This window comes from Bos javanicus, chromosome 22, assembly GCF_032452875.1.
Source record: "Bos javanicus breed banteng chromosome 22, ARS-OSU_banteng_1.0, whole genome shotgun sequence".
NCBI lineage: Eukaryota > Metazoa > Chordata > Mammalia > Artiodactyla > Bovidae > Bos > Bos javanicus.
In genome coordinates, this window is record NC_083889.1 from 34,507,525 (window position 1) to 34,528,735 (window position 21,211).

Genomic DNA, 21,211 nt, shown 5'->3' on the forward strand with positions numbered 1-21,211 from the left:
AACACCTGTTCCACTTTTAAGAGTACATGAACATTACAGAGGGAATCAAGACGCTTTCCTTTTTGCTCCTGGTAAATTGAGTAGTGAAGATACTAAGTAGTCTGGATTTTCCTTTGAAGAAATCCTGAAAAGTGCCCTGAGCCTGAAACGAGGGACGATTATTGACTCCCTGGCTCTACTTCTTAATGTCGGACCTTTAGATAAGACCATTTAATTCTTGGTCACTTAGCTCCTTCACCTGTAATGTGTGAATAATAATTCCTTTTCTAGCTGCCTCATAGGCAGCGAGCCTTTTGAAAGAAAACAAAAATGTTTTTACTGTTGACATGTTTTGATTTTCTTGTCCCGTACTTCTAGCATCTAACAGGGTGCCTGGCACATTATAGGTAGTTAATATTTGAAAAATAAATGTAAGGCATAAATGAGCTAACATTGGAAATGCTATTTCCAAATATATGACTTGTAAGGAAGTCTTACCAGTGAATAGGAAGGAAGTTTTGGATGATATATAGTTAGTGCATGAGCATAGCTTTTCTAATCCTGAAAAGACCAAATAGTTGAATCTCCTGATGAAGGATCTCGGAATTTAAGTTGTAATTGTGGAACAGAGAGAATGAGGAAAAACAATACAATTCTGTCCTACAAGGTCGGCTGAATAATTTAGACCTCAAAGTATTATAATTCTGTGATATTCTTCAGGTTAACAAGAATTGGTGTTTCTTTGGGACTGGGATATGTGGACATTGATAACCCTATATACACAGTTCTGCATGAATGAAATTGATTTAACTTCTGTTATTCAGGACTTTAAATTTCCATTTTTTTATGAGCCAAATGTTGTTGCATTCTACCTTATGGAAATAGTGGGAATTTCACTCACAATATTAATGGCTTCCCTGGTGGCTCTGATGGTAAAGAGTCTGACTACAAAGCGGGAGACCTGGGTTCGGTCCCTGGGTTGGGAAGATCTCCTGGAGAAGGGAATGGCTACCCACTCCAGTATTACTGCCTGGAGAATTCCATGGAAAGAGGAGCCTGGCAGGCTACAGTCCATGGGGTCACAAAGAGCTGGATACAACTGAGCAACTAACACACACAAAACAAATGACATCAATCCTTAGGGTTGCCAAATTTAGCGAATAAAAACACAGAAGGCACAGTATTGGGGAGATACTTATAGTAAAATATCACTTGTTATCTGAATCAGATTTAATTGGGTGTTTGTATTTTATCTGTCAACCTTTTCAAGTCTGTTAAAATAGGGGTTTTATTGAGTTTGGTTTTTGGTAGCCACCTGTTTAAGGTGTTAGAAATTTGGCCAATTTGCTTTTTCATTTAATTTTCACTTAACTAAGAAATAGATTTGGCAATATTTTTTTTCCATTTTTTTAAGTTTTCTGATTCTTTGAGCCACAGGTATTTCTAAATTTGGAGGTGGGCAGAATATAAAAAGCAAAAGTCAATTTAAATATAAATAGGGAAAAAATGAAGATTTATAATTACAAGGTTGCCATTTATATGACACTATAAATAAACTTCATCCTACTGGGCAAATGGCATTACCTGGTAGAGTCCATCATCATTCAAAAGGCACTTTAGAAAAATACAGAATAAGTGGGAAAATGTCAAAATTGAGTCAGTAGTCCCATAGCAGTTATTCTCAGTGATCTGTAAGAACACAAAGGAGATTTTTTTCAGGATTGATATTAAGTAGCCAAAGACTAGAGCTTTATTTTCAAATAGCTCTGATTTGAAATTTAAGAAGAACTCATTGCCAATCTAGAAAGGCAGCAGCAAGGGTAAACCCGTTTTCTTCTTTATGTACTAAGTACTGAATTGTCCTCTGAAACAATCTTCTCAAATAGAGTTTAAAAGTAAATTTTAGTGAAGATGAAAATTGAAAAAGCAAATCAAAATAGTTGAAGGACCTATATTTATTTCAAATTAGACATTTAGAGCGTTATTACTTTATTATTTATTACCTAGGAACTGAAGGCAAAGGAGATTTCTATAACCATAGTTGTTTGAAAGTTGAAAAGTCTTCACATTTAAATTCTGACAGAGATGAAAGGAAAGCTACAAATTTGGAAAATAAGAAAATTGCACAGTTGCCCTAGTTGTTTTTTTTTTTTTCTGTTTCTACTTTAAGAGAATGACTTAGCAATTATCAGGTGTGCCCAGGCTCCTGTCCATAATAATACCACATAACACAAGAATGATAGCAACTCTGATGAAGAAAGTATAAAAGAAAATAGGACTTCACTTCTGCAAATCTCTTCTGCAGTTTTCCAGTTTCCCTATTCAGTTTTGATTCAGGCTATGAAATTGACAAGAGCAACTTAAAAGGAAAATAAAGAATTCCTGTGACTTCTACTTTTTAACAAATGACATCTTATAGTATATATATAGTATCATTCTTTTCAGGCTATGGCTACAATAAAAGATGACATTTTCCTTGCTGAAGACTGTTGAGGTGACTGGATTACTGCCTCAAGTGCAGTAACAAAAGTGATTATTTGAATGTAATTTTCAAATAATTATATTTTCAATTTTATTATTTGAATATAAAAGTGATTATTTGAAAATAAGTGATTATTTGAATATAAATTTGATATAATATTACACATTGAAAGAGATTTTGGGGGGGTAATTTCTAGAACCTTACATTTTGTATATGATTTACTTTCTTTGAAATACAAAACTTTAAATAGATAGTAGCATCAGGTTTACTGATTGAACATTAGTAACCTTTATTGTATTTTAATTTTTATTCCATCTAAGGTTATGTGAGGACTCAACATGGTAGTAACTAGAAGATTGCATTTTGTAAATCGCTGAATTTGATCATACTGTAAGATGTTAAATCATATTAATTTGTCTTTTAAGGATTTGAAATTTAGCATGTATGTGAGAAAAAGGGAGGGGGGAATTGTTTTGTGACCCCATGGACTACAGCCTGCCAAGCTCCTCTTCCATGGAGTTCTCCAGGCAAGAATTCTGGAGTGGGTAGCCATTCCCTTCTCCAAGGGATCCCGATCAAGGGATGGTCCCAACCCAGGTCTCCTGCATTGTAGGCAGATTCTTTACCATCTGAGCCACCAGGGAAGCACTAAAAGTAGCAGCTGGGATAGTCAGTTCCTCAAGAATACTTATCATCTCCATCCTTCACCTGAACCTGCATTCTGAGCAGACACTGTATAAAGCAGTGTTCCTGATACCAGAAACAGTACATGTTGATGATAGAGATAAAGATAGCAGTACAGATAGAGACACTGAGTGTGTCTCTGCAAAACTGATGTGGAAACCTTATCTCCAATGTGATAGTATTTGGAGACAGGGCCTTTGGGAGGTGATTAGACTATGAGGGTGAAGCTCTCATGAAAGAAATTAGTGCCCTTGTAAAAGAGACCCCCAAAGACATTTCACCGTGTGAGGACACAGTGAGAAGACAGACATCTGTGAACCAGGAAGCAAGTCCTCACTGGAAACCAAACCCTCCAGTGCCTTGAGCTTTTGATTTTCCAGCCTCCAGAATTGTGAGAAATGAATTTCTGTTGTTCATAAACCACCCAGTCTATGGTGTTCTGTTATAGGAGCTTGAGTAGACTAAGGCTTATATATGGATGGATGGATAGATAGATGTAAATGATATAATGTGCTTTGTGTGTGCATATGTGCTCAGTTGTGTCCAACTCTGTGCGACTCCCCAGACTGTAGCCCACCAGGCTCCTCTGTTCTTGGGATTTCCCAGGCAAGAATACTGGAGTGGGTTGCCATTTCCTTCTCTAGGGGATTGTCCCGACCCAGGGATCAAACCCATGTCGCCTGCATTGTAGGTGGATTCTTTATGGTCTGAGCCACCAGGGAAGCCATATTACATATATATGAATGATTAACCATATATATAATTACATGTATATGGTTAATCACATATAATTATATATCATATGTATTCATTATTCAGTTCAGTTCAGTTCAGTTCAGTCGCTCAGTCGTGTCCGACTCTTTGCGACCCCGTGAATCGCAGCACGCCAGGCCTCCCTGTCCATCACCATCTCCCAGAGTTCACTCAAACTCATGTCCATCGAGTTGGTGATGCCATCCAGCTATCTCATCCTCTGTTGTTCCCTTTTCCTCCTGCCACCAATCCCTCCCAGCATCAGTCTTTTCCAGTGAATCAACTCTTCGCCTGAGGTGGCCAAAGTACTGGACTTTCAGCCTCAGCATCATTCCCTCCAAAGAACACCCAGGACTGATCTCCTTTAGAATGCACTGGTTGGATCTCCCTGAAGTCCAAGGGACTCTCAAGAGTCTTCTCCAACACCACAGTTCAAAAGCATCAATTCTTTGGTGCTCAGCTTTCTTCACAGTCCAACTCTCACATCCATACATGACTACTGGAAAAAACATATTAACCATTGATATTTGTTAAGCTGATCATAACTCACTATTCTACTATATAACTGAGTGAAAAACTGGAAACCTTGAACAGAATTACTCTACTGGACCCTTTGGTTACAATATTAAACTTAGAATGATTGAGAGAGCCAAAGCCACTGTCAAAATATGAGACATCAACACCTTTCCTTGTATGAAGATTATCTTATAACCCAAATGGGACTGATAGAATTAATCAATGATTGCTGCTTCTTTCTAACCTCAGTCATGATCCAAATTTTTAAGCTCATGGTATCACTGGAAAATATAAAGAGAAGAAACATAAGTGTCTTCAGCATATAGCGATAGGAACAGAAATTCATGGAGAAGAGGCATAAGGTATTAGGAAAGAAGTATATTAAACACAGCAGAGAGAACACAAAGGATGAAGAGCTGATGGTACTTTAATCCTTAAAAGAATCAAATATTTAGAAAGCAAATCTGCTGGCATGCCACAGTAACTTCAGAGATATTTAATTTTTATTTCTGCTTGTTCTACCCCAGGATTTCTTAATCCTGGCACTATCCATATTTGCCAGCAGATAAGTTTTTGGTGGCGGAGGGCAGGGGGGTTCTGTCCTGTGCAAAATGCTCTCACCAGTATCCATAGTCTCTATGCACCAGATGCCAGCAGTACCTTCCATGAGGACTTGACAACCAAAAATGTCCCCAGAGGTGGTCAAATGTCCCTCGGGAAAACCATCCCCAGTTGAGAACCACTGTAGTGCAATATTCTCCTCTCTGTTCTGGGCCCTCCTGCTTTGTTAACAGTTCTATTACACTTTATATCGATCTACTATGTTTATTATTTAAAGCTGTTTTGTTTATCTTCCTTTTAAATATTCATTGCAAGGATTTGAGTTAATCATCTCTTGTGTTCATAACACAATAGTGTCTTTGGTCCAGAAGCCCCATCTCTTGTGTTACAGATGTCCTACTTTCTTTACCCCTCTCCATATCCTCCAATCCCATCCTCTCCTACTTCATATACAGCCATTGTAATGGTTTGATGTGGATCCCTCTGTTTACATCTGTTCTGTAAATTCTGATTGTTGTTTTATGCACTTTATATAATGGTATTGTGCTATGGATCTTTTTTATATCTTACTTTTTTCACTCAGTACTGTGTTTTAAGATCTGTGTATGTTGCTTTTGTGCATCTGGTCAATCCTTCTTCTTTATATCCCCATCAACTAGCTTACTGTCTGATGTATGTTAGGTGCCAAATAAGTGTTCACATAATTAATTGCATAAGTGAATACATCAGATGGTGAATGGGAATAGTAGACAGAATAGTGGCTGCCCAAAGACGTCCATGTTCTGAGCCCTAGAATCTGTGAATGTGTTACCTTATAAAGCACAAGAGACTTTGGCTGCTGCTGCTGCTAAGTCACTTCAGTCGTGTCCGACTCTGTGCGAGCCCATAGACGGCAGCCCACCAGGCTCCTCCATCCCTGGGACTCTCTAGGCAAGAATACTGGAGTGGGTTGCCATTTCCTTCTCCAATACATGAAAGTGAAAAGTGAAAGTGAAGTCACTCAGTTGTGTCGACTCTTAGCGACCCCATGGGCTGTAGCCTACCAGGCTCCTCCATCCATGGGCTTTTCCAGGCAAGAGTACTGGAGTGCATTGCCATTTTCTTCTCCAAGAGACTTTGGAGATGTGCTTAAATTAAGAATTTCAAGATGGGAAGATGACCCTGGATTATCCAGGTGGACTCAGTATAATCACAAGGGTCCTTATAAGAGGAGAAAAACGGGTCAACGCCAGAACAAGGAGACGTGATGACAGAAGCAGAGGATGAGTGATGTGCTTTCAAGATGACTCAGGAGCATAAGCCAAGGAATGCAGGCAGGCTGGAGAAGTTAGCAAGGCAAGGTAATAGATTATACCCTAGAGCCTGCATGAGGAAGTCTGTCCTGCTGACGTGTTAGTTTCGGGTTTTCTGACATCCAGGACTGTAAGGTCATTTGTTTTAAGCCACTAAATCTGTGATAATTTGTTACAGCAGCGATAGGAAAGTAACACAGTGGATGAATTAATACAAAGATAAGTGTACAAAACTTTTCTAACAGTTGAACTTCTCTTTCCTGTCTCCTCTTTGTCTCTCCATCAAATGTTTAATATTCATACAAATTGAGAGAATTTCAAAATATGAAAGACCTCAAAGAGTAATACTTTAAAGGAGAAATTGTGAGGTAAACAATCAGCCCACATCTGTCCGTTAATTGGATGGTCCACTTGACTGCAGCAGGGGTTCACTGGGTCATCTTGTAAGGAGAGTGAGATTCATATGGGATGAGGACTTGAATACCTTGGAGGTATGGTTCCTTTGTGGCCATCTCTAGAGATTAGCCACTTTACTAGATTTAAATCTTGAAGATAAACAGGTTACTATGATAGAGACAGGCTTCCCTGGTGGCTCAGGCAGTAAAGACTCTGCCTGCAATTCAGGAGACCTGAGTTTGATCCCTGGGTCAGGAAGATCCCCTGGAGATGGGAGTGGCTACCCACTCCAGTAATTTTTTTTCCTGAAGAACTCCATGGACAGAGGAGCCTGGAGAGCTACAGTCCATGGGGTCACAAAGAGTCAGACGTGACTGAGTGACTTACACATGCACACACACACGATAGAGACTTCAAGCCTCATAATTGTGGCAGAATTCTTTCTGTGGGTCTGGAACCAAAATTATAACACTCACTACATTAGAAGTGACCCAAACCCGATGGTGTCTTACATGCAGCTTTCTTGCATGACCCAATCCATCCCCCAGAAAGAAATGTGTTCATTTATATACATAGGTTTGATCGATTTGGTTACAGGTTTAGGATCTCGCCTCATTTCAAATATATGGCTATTTTTTCCAACCATCTCATAAGACTTCCTTGTTAGAGAACATGTAGCCCTAACATGTAGGCACATGTCTGCACATTTACCAGGACCTCATTTTCTGGAAAATCAGAGAATCATTCTCTAGGAAGTAGATTATCATAGCTGTCAAGAAGTGCAGGATATGAGATCAGACTACCCCAGTTCAAACTCTTATTGAACTGCATTCTAGCTGTGACCGCAAACAAATGAATAACTTCCTGACACCTTTGTTTCCTCAGCTCTAAAACTGAGCTAATAATAGCATTTACAGTTATAAAGAATATAGGAGATAATTTATATAGATTATTGCAAAGCATTTAGTACATTGACGGGCACAAAGAAAATGCTCAGTGAATATTCGTTATTAGTAGTAGTAGGGCTGTGATAGTGAAGATTCAGTTTAATTTTCCAGATAATTATGGCAATTAATTTTTTATTCTCCATGGAACATTAACCAGTTTTGCAGCTTAGAGTTAACCTTATCAGGAACCTGAGATGCAGCTCTTCCCCCGGCTCTCACCATCAGGGACCTCTAGCCTTGCTAAGGGTAAGGAAAGAGGAACCAAAACACCCTCAGGGGTGCTCCAAATCCAAATGTCCCTGACATTAAACCCAGCACGCATTGTGGTTTAGTTGCTAAGTCATGTCAGACTCTTTGCAACCCCCTGGACTGTAGCCCGCCAGGCTCCTCTGTCCATGGGATTTCCCAGGCAAGAATCCTGGAGTGGGTTGCCATTCCCTTTTGCAGGGGATCTTCCTGACCCAGGAATCAAACCCACATCTCCTGCTTGGCAGACAAGTTTTTTACCACTGAGCTACCAGGGAAGCATCTATACTTTAGAATAGACTAAAATATGTTGTGGTAACAAATAATCCCATACTTCCAGTAGTGTAACTCACCAAAAATTTTATTTTTCACTGTTGCGTATGTCCAACTGAGGCGAGCAGAAATCTCTGCTCACTGTAGTCACTCAGAGACCCAGAATGATGGGTGGCCACCATCATAAATGGGGATGGTCGCCATGTCTGAAAGAAAGCAAGTGGGTGGTGAATTGTGCACTGGCTCTTAAAATTTCCACCTGGAGAAATATGCATCACTTTCCTTCCCATTTCAGTGGCCAGAAAAGTCAAGTGGGCACTCCTCATTGCAAATAGGATGGAACATTCAATTCTACCATTCTCAGAAGGAAGAAAGCCAGAAATATTTGGAGATCCACATCAATGACAAACATACCATACAAAGATTATGCTGGGCGCTTTTAGTGATTGGGCATAAACAAAACCTATCAGCTACTCTCAGTGACCTGACAGATAAGAGGCAATCTGTGATGAACACATATGACTTTTTAAAAAAACATTTATTTATTTAGGTGTACCAAGTATTCAGTGTGGCACACAGGATCTTCCATCTTCATTGTGACGTGGGGGATCTTTAGTTGCAGCATGCAAACACTTAATTACAGCAGGTTGGGTCTAGTTCCCTGCTGCTGCTGCTGCTAAGTCGCTTCAGTCATGTCTGACTCCGTGCGACCCCATAGACAGCAGCCCACGAGGCTCCCCCGTCCCTGGGATTTTCCAGGCAAGAACACTGGAGTGGGTTGCCATTTCCTTCTCCAATGCATGAAAGTGAAAAGTGTCAAATCTGGGCCCCCTGCATTGGGAGCACAGAGTCTTAGCCACTGGACCACGAAGGAAGTCCCCACATCTGATTTTGAAATTAACTAGCAGCTGCTAAGATTACTTGACCTGGGAAAAGGAAACCAAAGCCACTGATATATTGGCCAGCTTGATTAAGCAAGATTTAGTCCCAATGGGGAAAAAAAAAAGAGTGGCATGACATAATTAGATGCTGACTGTGGATAATAAGGTGAGGGCTATGGTGAGACCTTCTTGCCCTGAAGCACCTTTCTCTAAGAAAAGTCTAGCATGGTAAGAGGAGTCAGGAAATGATCAGTGGTTAGTGACCAGGGAAGGGGGATGTAGTAAAAATCCATGGTGCTAACTGAGTTTGTGGGCAAGTTTTGTCAGACACAAATCCAGAAGTAAGGGAGGAAATAGAAGGAATTTGTTATAGTACTTCAAGGTCAGGAGCTGTCAGTAAACTACACCAAGGTAATTTTGGCCTCTCCACTGTCAGCTTGTGTTAGAATTTGGGTTTAAGGTTGGATCCCAAAACATGGCAAGGTTTGTTTCCCCATCTGAGCCTCAAGCCTGAGGCTTGTAGAATGATTGGCTCCAGAACCATGATGCGATGCCTGCCAAAAGGAGATCTGTGGGTTGTTAATCTGTAAATCAAAAAGCAAACCCTGGCCCAGCAGTATGTTAATCCCGATGGCTGAGAGAGAGCCAGTACAATCATTTACAAGAAGGCATCCAGCACGGGGTCTCAGAAATGGTCTAAGGAAGTGTTTGGACCAAATCAATAAATTGCTGATTTTTCCTCCTGTGTTAGATTTCCTGTAGTGCAAATACAATCCCAACACTTTCTGAATGACTCACATCAAAGGAGCACGCCTAAATTCAGTTTGGAATTCTTTCATTTATCAAGTGTCTACAGTCATAGAGGAAATTTAATTGCTATGCATCTTCATTAAAAAAAATTGGCCCCTTTCACACCTGTCCTTGGTGGAGACCAGCATATTCTCCCTTTCATGCACTGGACTTTGTTACATAAATGCTTTTCTTCTAGGTTTGAGCTTTAGGTGTGAAGAGTCATGATTCTTGCAACATACTTTCAAATGGTTTAGGATAAATAATAATTGTAAAAGTATACACACACAACAAGGACCTACTGTATAGCACAGGGAACTATACTCAATTTTTTGTAATAACCTGTAAGAGAAAAGAATCTAAGAACATATATAAATGTATATATAAATATATACACATATATATTTCAGTTACACGTACATATTTTTAACTGAATCACTATGCTGTATGCTGCTGTTGCTGCTAAGTCGCTTCAGTCGTGTCCAACTCTGTGCGACCCCATAGACGGCAGCCCACCAGGCTCCCCCATCCCTGGGATTCTCCAGGCAAGAACACTGGAGTGGGCTGCCATTTCCTTCTCCAATGCAGGAAAGTGAAAAGTGAAAGGGAAGTCGCTCAGTCGTGTCCGACTCTTAGCGACCCCATGGACTGCAGCCTACCAGGCTCCTCCATCCATGGGATTTTTCAGGCAAGAGTACTGGAGTGGGGTGCCATTGTATACTTGAACCTAACATGCCACTGTAAATCAACTATACTTCAATTAAAAATAAAGTATATACGCCTACACAGGAATAAAGCAAACGTAACAAAATACTAACCTTTTGGTGATTCAAAGTGAAACACTTACAAGACTGTATTGTTCTACTCTTGCAGATTTATTTACACTGTTTCAAATAAAGAAGTAAAGAACAAGCAGGCAGGCAAAGAAAATCCCAGATATGTGAGGCAGTAGAAAGGAGGTTCTCCTATTAAAGTTTAAAATCTTAAAATGAGATGGCAATAAAAATTGTTTTGAATTTTTCTTTAAAGTAAATTGGTAGAAGTAAGGTTGTAGGTTGAGTCATTAAGAAAGAATATTTGGATATGGTGGAACACACTATTTGTTAATACATCTTTGTTAAATGAAGGGGATGATGCTTCTCTCCTCAAGGTGTTTTTCTATCAGTGATGATGGATGATTCCAGAGTTAGCTACACAGTGTCAACTGATATCTCTCATTATAAGAAAAAGAAAAAAAAAAAAAGAGGGAGAGACCTACTCAAGAAGGTGACAATAAACGTACGCCTCTTTATAATGACTTAGTCTGAGCTGACTTTGATTTATCAACACTGGACTCGAAGCTACCTGGTTGACTAGTCCCAGTTTGTGCTGGTAGAAAAAAATGCTTTGTCAGCACTCAGTGCTTATGAGACCTGATAGTTCATTGTAGTGGATTGGACCTTGGAGACCTCCTTATTGATTGCCACTATGAACTGAAATGTGTCTTCCCAAAATTCCTATGTCAAAGCCTTTCCCTCTAGTATGATGGCATGTGGAGATGCAGCCTTTGGGAGGTAATCAGGTTTAGGTGCATTCATGAGACTAGGCCCTCATGTTGGGACTAGTGCCCTTATAAAGAGAGACACCAGAGAGCTGATGCTCTCCCTCTCCATGTGAGGACACAGTGTCAAAGCAAATAAATTCAAAATAATGTGTAAGTGATAATATGCATGCTAAGTCACTTCAGCCTGTCCGACTCTTTGTGACCTCATGCCAGGCTCCGCTGTTCATGGGATTCTCCAGGCAAGAATACTGCAGTGGGTTACCATGCCCTCCTCTAGGGAATCTTGCTGACCCAGGGATCAAACCCACAATTCTTACATCTCCTGCATTGGCAGGCAGGTTCTTTACCACTAGCACCACCTGAGAAGCCCGTAAGTGGTAAGATCAGATCAGATCAGTCACTCAGTCGTCCCCGACTCTTCGCGACCCCATGAATCGCAGCACGCCAGGCCTCCCTGTCCATCACCAACTCCCAGAGTTCACCCAGACTCACGTCCATTGAGTCAGTGATGCCATCCAGCCATCTCATCCTCTGTCATCCCCTTCTCCTCTTGCCCCCAATCCCTCACAGCATCAGAGTCTTTTCCAATGAGTCAACTCTTCACATGAGGTGGCCAAAGTACTGGAGTTTCAGCTTTAGCATCATTCCTTCCAAAGAAATCCCAGGGCTGATCTCCTTCAGGATGGACTGGTTGGATCTCCTTGCAGTCCAAGGGACTCTCAACAGTCTTCTCCAACACCACAGTTCAAAAGCATCAGTTCTTCAGTGCTCAGCCTTCTTCACAGTCCAACTCTCACATCCATACATGACCACAGGAAAAACCATAGCCTTGACTAGACGAACTTTTGTTGGCAAAGTAATGTCTCTGCTTTTGAATATGCTAGCTAGGTTGGTCATAACTTTCCTTCCAAGGAGTAAGCATCTTTTAATTTCATGGCTGCATTCACCATCTGCGGTGGTTTTGGAGCCCAGAAAAATAAAGTCTGACACTGTTTCCACTGTTTCCCCATCTATTTCCCATGAAGTGATGGGACTGGATGCCATGGTCTTTGTTTTCTGAATGTTGAGCTTTAAGCCAACTTTTTCACTCTCCACTTTCACTTTCATCAAGAGGCTTTTGAGTTCCTCTTCACTTTCTGCCATAAGGGTGGTGTCATCTGCATATCTGAGGTTATTGATATTTCTCCCGGCAATCTTGATTTCAGCTTGTGTTTCTTCCAGTCCAGCGTTTCTCATGATGTACTCTGCATGTAAGTTAAATAAACAGGGTGACAATATACAGCCTTGACAAACTCCTTTTCCTATTTGGAACCAGTCTGTTGTTCCATGTTCAGTTCTAACTGTTGCTTCCTGACCTGCATACAAATTTCTCAAGAGGCAGATCAGGTGTTCTGGTATTCCCATCTCTTTCAGAATTTTCCACAGTTTATTGTGATCCATCAAAGGCTTTGGCATAGTCAATACAGCTTCTTCCGTGATCCAGCGGATGTTGGCAATTTGATCTCTGGTTGTTCACGGTTCACATATTTCTGAAGCCTGGCATTTTGAGCATTACTTTACTAGCCAGGGCTTTTTTGGGATTGGAATGAAAACTGACCTTTTCCAGTCCTGTGGCCACTTCTGAGTTTTCCAAATCATAAAGTATTTCAAAACATAATATACTTTGCTAATGTGAATTAATTTTCTGTAGACTTCAATAATGGGAGCTTCCTTGGTGTTTCAGATGTAAAGAATCTTCCTACAATGCGGGAGACCCAGATTCAATTCCTGGCTTGGAGAGATCCCCAGGAGAAGGGACTAGCAACCCACTGCAGTATTCTTATTTGGAGAATTCAATGGACGGAGGAGCCTGGCAGGCTACACAGTCCATGGGGTCACAAAGAATAACACATGATTGAGTGACTAACACTTTCACTTTTTCAAGCTTCAATAATAAAAGAAAGTTAAAACTAAAACTCTTTTATTACTTGCAGGAGAGAGGTCTTGCCTAGGATGTTACACATGTACACACATGTATATCAGTTAGCAGTACAGAAAGGTAGACAGTTTTAATTTCTAGTCTCTTGTCATATTGTATTAGCAAGAAGATGGTGGTAAATAAAATTACAATATAAGGTCACACCAGAGTGTATTATAACACTCACTTTAGAAATACATAACACAATTTGGTTACATAGAAAGCATACCATCGTATGCTAAATTTCATCAGAAAGCTCAGTTCAGTTCAGTTGCTCACTCGTGTCCAACTCTTTGGGACCCCATGAATCGCAACACGCCAGGCCTCCCTGTCCATCACCAACTCCCGGAGTTCATCAAACTCATGTCCATGGAGTTGGTGTTGCCATCCAGCCATCTTGTCCTCTGTCGTCCCCTTCTCCTCCTGCCCCCAATCCCTCACAGCACCAGAGTCTTTTCCAATGAGTCAACTCTTCACATGAGGTGGCCAAAGTACTGGAGTTTCAGCTTTAGCATCATTCCTTCCAAAGAAATCCCAGGGCTGATCTCCTTCAGGATGGACTGGTTGGATCTCCTTGCAGTCCAAGGGTCTCTCAACAGTCTTCTCCAACACCACAGTTCAAAAGCATCAATTCTTCGGCGCTCAGCTTTCTTCACAGTCCAACTCTCACATCCATACATGACCACTGGAAAAACCATAGTCTTGACTAGACGGACCTTTGTTGGCAAAGTAATGTCTCTGCTTTTGAATATGCTATCTAGGTTGGTCATAACTTTCTCCCTGTAATTCTAAAAATTGTCAGCTCTGCCTATTTCTTGTACTAAAAAAAAATAATATTAAAGGTAATAGCAATAAACATCTTTCAAAAACAACTGAGGAAACCCTAAATAATTTCTTAAGAAAATGATTTTAATTATTACATGATTCTCAGCTTATGGTTGAAGTTTAATTTTCATGTTATTTTTTATATCACACTTTGTATTTTCCAACCCAATTTTGACATTCCCTACATCTCTAAAGCTGTCACCGAATTGGTCCTGACTCTACCTAATGGATAATGGTCAGAAATGGGTGGGTAGTTTAAGGAATGAGGTCAGATATTGTCAACCACAAAGAGAAATGCAAACATGAGAATTGTGAGTCAGGTTTTGTTTGGGGTAAAGTGAGGACATCACCTACTCAATGGACATGAGTTTGAGTGAACTCTGGGAGTTGGTGATGGACAGGGACGCCTGGCGTGCTGCGATTCATGGGATCACAAAGAGTTGGACACGACTGAGTGACTGAACTGAACTGAGGACTGTAGCTTGGGAGACAGCCTCTCAGATAACTCTGAGGAACTGCTCCAAAAAGGTAAGAGGAAAGAAAGATGATCACATATTTTATTTTAGTGAAGGAGGGTATGTAAAGTACACATTTTGGGAGGTTACTGCTCTTCACAAGAAGGTTGCTGCCAGTCATAAGGAACAGATAATCTCTGTTTATGATTTTAGGGCTTTTCTAGATATGAGAAGATGTAAGAATTTGAGTTCATAAAATCTTTTTCTGAGAATGGACACATGTATATTTATGGTTGAGTCCCCTTGCTGTTCACCTGAAACTATCACAGCATTGTTAATTGGCTATGCATGCGGGCATGCTAAGTCGCTTCAGTCATGTCCAACTCTTTGCAAATCTATGGACTGTAGCCCATCAGGCGCCTCTGTCCATGGGATTCTCCAGGCAAGAATACTAGAGTGGGTTGCCATGCCCTCCTCCAGGGGATCTTCCCGACCCAGGGTAATTGGCTATAGTCCAAATACAAAAATAAATACATAAATAACATGAGAAAAAATAGTAAAATAGAAATATGCTTTTGGAGGAAATTGGTGATGATCATAAAAGGCAAATTAATAATGAAAAGATGTCACAACTCCAAGAAAAATGTCTAACTATCCGAAGTCCTGTTCTGCCAGTCTTTCACATAGCACAGAGTGCCTCCTTCCTAATTTCCACCCTGAATTCGTTTCAGGGTGTGTTGAAGGTCAGTGACTAGACTGCCTAGAGACCTAATCCTTGTAGAGGGAGATGGCGAGTGATAATTTTTCATCTACAATATAAAAAAACTTCAATTGCATTTTCACTTGCCACACAGACTAATAAAATGAACTCAGTGGGTTTAGGCATAGATTGACCGAGAAATCTAAACACCTAATTGAAGAATTTTCTCCTATTTTGTCATACTTTGTCACCAAACCATCCCAATGTTTTTTCCCTATTGAAATATACACATTCATTATATGCATCAATGATATAAATGAAATAGAATTCATATTTTATAGCAAGACAAGAAAAATTTAAACAAAAAATCTTCTCTGCCCTTTGGCCTCCTCTCTCTCCCAACTGTGCTTTGTGTATCTGCATTCTGCATGCTCCAGGCCTTCCCAGTGACAGAAATACCTGTTCAATCATAAACAGTAGTATTCTCCTAGCATCAATGAAACAACTCCTGAAAGATAATGTTCCTTGTAGATCTCTTAAGAGGTGACATGGTGCTTAGATCTGGACTGTGTAAGCCAGCAATAATATGTAATATACAGTCCTCTGTCTCAAAAAATTTATGTAACTGTGCCTTGACTTCTAGTAGATTAAACAGTTCTCAGAACTTTCTGAGATGCTGTTCCTGGATTATAATCCTCAAATTTGACTTGACTAAAATTTTCCATTCCTTTCTTAGATTGACTAACTTCATATATGTATATATATAGTATGTGTAGGAAAGCTTAACTAGGGTTTTAACAACTACTTTTTAGTAAATTTGATTGATATGACTTTTGTCACATGTGGGTATATAGTATTTAAGAATTATTTTATGTTCATCTTTCTATTTCTGCATTTTAGTAATGCCTTTCATCTTAAAGTCTATTTTGTCAAAGATTAACATAGTCAGTCACCCTCTCTTTTCCCTTTAATAAAGTTCCTTTTTCTTGCCTGACTGCCCAACTCATTCTCTTTTACTCTGCACTCGCCTTAAGTTCTGGTGCTGAAACCCAGGAGGGAAGATCCACCACAACTGGGTGGGCTTCTCTCCTGAGCCCACCTCTGGTGGTCCCCGCCCTTGGACCTTGCCAAAAAAATAAGACAAGCTCCAAGACGGGACTTTCCACTTGCCTTGCTAGACTGACATCCACACACCAGCCCACATTTCATCCATTGGTTACAAGGGACTGATGCTGAAGCTGAAGCTCCAATACTTGTGCCACCTGAAGCGAAGAGCCTGATGCTGGAAGAGATTGAAGGCAAAAGGAGAAAAGGGTTGGCAGAGGATGAGACGGTTAGATTGCATCACCGACCCAATGGACATGAATTTGACCAAACTCTGGGAGATACTGAAGGACAGTAAAAGTGTTTCCTTGAATGACATAATTAACTGGTATATTTAGAGATGGAAAACTATGTGGATTTGATTGAGACAAATCAATAGAGCACGCTGTTACAAAGATAAAACCCTGAACCTTTGGAGCGAGATCATTGACTCTAAGACCCTAAACTACCACAGAACTAACCCTAGGGAGTATCAAATAGTGAGAACTCACACAAAGGAAACCGCTTGAATACAAGACCCCACATCACCCAACCACCAGAAGCACCCTGTGCAGGATGCCTCATCTAAACAACAAACAAGACAAAAATTCAAACCAATCATCAGCAGACAGGAGTACCACCTCACTCAGCCTTGCCCATCAGAGGAAAAATAAACAAACAAACAAAAATTCAGCACAAATTTTAACCTATACGAAGCTCACACAAACCACTGGACCAAACCTAGGAGGGCAGAAACCAAAAGGAAGAAAGCATTCAACCTTCTTCAAGGAAAGAATTCACCTTTCCTTGAAGCTTGGGAAAAGGAGACCTTAAACACAGTAATGTAAAAAAAAAAAAAAAAAAGGCAGAGAAATACTGCACAAATGAAGGAACAAACTAGAAACACAGAAGTCCAAATAAATGAAGAGGAAATAGGAAAATTACCTGAAAAATAATTGAGAATAATGATAGTAAAGATGATTAAAAAAAAACCTTGAAAACAAAATGGAGAAAATGCAAGAATCAATTAACAAAGACCTAGAAGAATTGAAGAATAAGCATACAGAGACAAACAACACAATTACTGAAATTAAAAATACTCTAGAAGGAATCAATAATAGAATATCTGAAGCAGAAGAGCGAATCAGGGAGCTGGAATATAAAATAGTGGAAATAACTGCTGAGGACAGTCTCAGAGACCATATCAAATCCACCAACATTCAAACTACAGGGGTCCCAGAAGAAGAAGAGAAAAAGAAAGGGTATGAGAAAATTCTTGAAGAGATTATATTTTAAAATTTCCCCAACATGGAAAAGAAAATAGCCAATCAAGTCCAAGAGGCACAAAGAATCCCATACAAGATAAACCCAAGGAGAAACACGCCAAGCCACATACTAATCAAACTAACAAAGACTAAACACAAAGAAAGAATATTAAAAGCAGCAAGGGAGAAGCAACAAGTAACATACAAGGGAAGCCCCATACATTTAACCGCTGATCTTTCAGCAGAAACTCTGCAGGCCAGAAGGAAATGGCAGGATATATTTAAACTACTGAAAGGGAAAAATCTATAACAAAGATTACTGTGCCCAGCAAGATCCTCTAGACCCACCTCCTAGAGTAATGGAAATAAAAAGAAAAGTAAACAAGTGGGACCTGATTAAACTTAAAAGGTTTTGCACAGCAAAGGAAACTATAAGCAAGCTGAAAAGACAACCCTAAAAACAGGAGAAAATAATAGCAAATGAAACAACTGACAAAGGATCAATTTCCAAAATATACAAGCAGCTCATACAACTCAATAACAGAAAAACAAACAACCCAATCAAAAAGTGGGGAAAAGACCTAAACAGACATTTCTCCAAAGAAGACATACATATGACTAACAAACACATGAAAAGATGCTCAACATCTCTCATTATTAGAGAAATGCAAATCAAAACTACAATGAAATATCACCTCACACTGGTCAGAATGGCCCTCATCAAAAAGCTTACAAACAATAAATGCTGGAGAGGACATGGAGAAAAGGGAACACTCTTGCACTGTTGGTGGGAATGTAAATTGATACAGCCACTATGGAAGACAGTATGGTGCTGCTGCTGCTAAGTCACTTCAGTCGTGTCCGACTCTGTGTGACCCCATAGATGGCAGCCCGCCAGGCTCCCCCGTCCCTGGGATTCTCCAGGCAAGAACACTGGGGTGGGTTGCCATTTCCTTCTCCAATGCAGGAAAGTGAAAAGTGAAAGTGAAGTCGCTCAGTTGTGTCCAACTCTTAGCGACCCCATGGACTGCAGCCTACCAGGCTCCTCCATCCATGGGATATTCCAGGCAAGAGTACTGGAGTGGGGTGCCATTGCCTTCTCTGATGGAAGACAGTATGGAGATTCCTTAAAAAACTAGGAATAAAACCACCATGTAACCCAGAAATCTCACTGCTAGGCATATACCCTGAGGACACCAAAATTGAAAGAGACACATGTATCCCATTGTTCATCACAGCACTATTTACAATAGCTAGAACAATGAAGCAAACTAGATGTCCATCGACAGATGAATGGATAAAGAAGTTGTGGTATATGTACACAATGGAATATTACTCAACCATAAAAAGGAATGTATTTGAGTCAATTCTAATGAGGTGGATGAACCTAGAACCTATTATACAGAGTGAAGTGAGTCAGAAAGAGAAAGATAAATACCATATTCTAACACGTATATATATGGAATCTAGAAAAATGGTACTGAAGAATTTACTCCATTTACAACAATGGAGAAACAGACATAGAGAATAGACTTATGGACTTGCAGAGAGGAGAGGAGAGGGTGAGATGTATGGAAAGAGTACCATGGAAATTTACATTACCATATGTAAAATACATAGCCAACCGGAATTTGCTGTATGGCTCAGGAAACTCAAACAGGGCCTCTGTATCAACCTAGAGGGGTGAAATGGGGAGGGAGATGGGAGGGAGGTTAAAAAGGGAGGGGATCTATGTATACCTATGGGTGATTCATGTTTAGGTTTGACAGAAAACAGAAGTATTCTGTAAAGCAGTTATCCTTCAATAAAAAATTAATTAAAAAATATATTAACATAGCCACACAGGTTTCTTTTAATTGGTATTTACATGATCTAACTTTTTCCTCCTTTTTCTTTCAAACATACTGCATCCTTAAATTTAAGTTGGCACACGTTTCTAATATAAGTAGGAGATATTTTAAAATGTTTTTAAAATTAAATTAATATATTTATACAGTTAAATGTATCTTAAATATTAAACTTAATATTAAATATGTATATAATTTTATATAAAATTTTAATTATCTGAAAAACTTTAATTTAGAGCAACGTAATTCTTCTAGATTTACTGTAATTACTAGGAAGTGCTACTGGCATCTAGTCAGTGAAGGCTAGGGAAGCTGCTAAATATTCCCACTGTAAGCACAGAAGGGGATTCCCCTAGGGAAAGAGCCAGATAGAGCTTTCTGACACAAGAGAAGCCATTTTAGGCTTAAGCCATTTGTGATCCAAGCCTGCCCATGACAGTTGCCGTTGAATAGGTCTTGTAGTAATGATCTTAAGGGTCAAAGGCAAATGAAGTAACTGTAGCAAGGATAATAAATGATATAACAAGATCCCCAGTTTTTTCCCCCAATCATAAAGATTAGCCTGAAGCACTTTCTTGAGCTGCTTTGCAGAATTTAAACCACACTGCAGGTAGTGATTGCAGCCATGAAATTAAAAGATGCTTACTCCTTGGAAGGAAAGTTTTGACCAACCTAGCTAGCATATTCAAAAGCAGAGACATTACTTTGCCAACAAAGGTCCATCTAGTCAAGGCTGTGGTTTTTCCAGTCTTGTATGGATGTGAGAGTTGGACTGTGAAGAAAGCTGAGTGCCGAAGAATTGATGCTTTTGAACTGTGGTGTTGGAAAAACTCTTGAGAGTCCCTTGGACCGCAAGGAGATCCAACCAGTCCATTCTGAAGGAGATCAGTCCTGGCTGTTCTTTGGAAGGACTGATGCTGAAGCTGAAAGTCCAGTACTTTGGCCACCTCATGCGAAGAGTTGACTCACTGAAAAAGACTCTGATGCTGGGGGGATTGGGGGCAAGAGGAGAAGGGGACGACAGAGGATGAGATGGCTGGATGGCATCACTGACTCAATGGACGTGAGTCTGAGTGAACTCCGGGAGTTGGTGATGGACAGGGAGGCCTGACGTGCTGCAATTCATGGGGTCGCAAAGAGTTGGACACGACTGAGTGACTGAAGGAAAGTTAAGACCAACCTAGATAGCATATTCAAAAGCAGAGACATTACTTTGCCAACAAAGGTTCGTCTAGTCAAGGCTATGGTTTTTCCTGTGGTCATGTATGGATGTGAGAGTTGGACTGTGAAGAAGGCTGAGCACCGAAGAATTGATGCTTTTGAACTGTGGTGTTGGAAAAGACTCTTGAGAGTCCCTTGGACTGCAAGGAGATCCAACCAGTCCATTCTGAAGGAGATCAGCCCTGGGATTTCTTTGGAAGGAATGATGCTGAAGCTGAAACTCCAGTCCTTTGGCCACCTCATGTGAAGAGTTGACTCATTGGAAAAGACTCTGATGCTGGGAGGGATTGGGGGCAAGAGGAGAAGGGGACGACAGGGGATGAGATGGCTGGATGGCATCACTGACTCGATGGACGTGAGTCTGAGTGAACTCCGGGAGTTGGTGATGGACAGGGAGGCCTGGCGTGCTGCGATTCATGGGGTCGCAAAGAGTCGGACACGACTAAGCGACTGATCTGATCTGAGTGACTGAACTGAACTGAACTTAGGTGCTGAACCACTAGATCAGTTGGAACT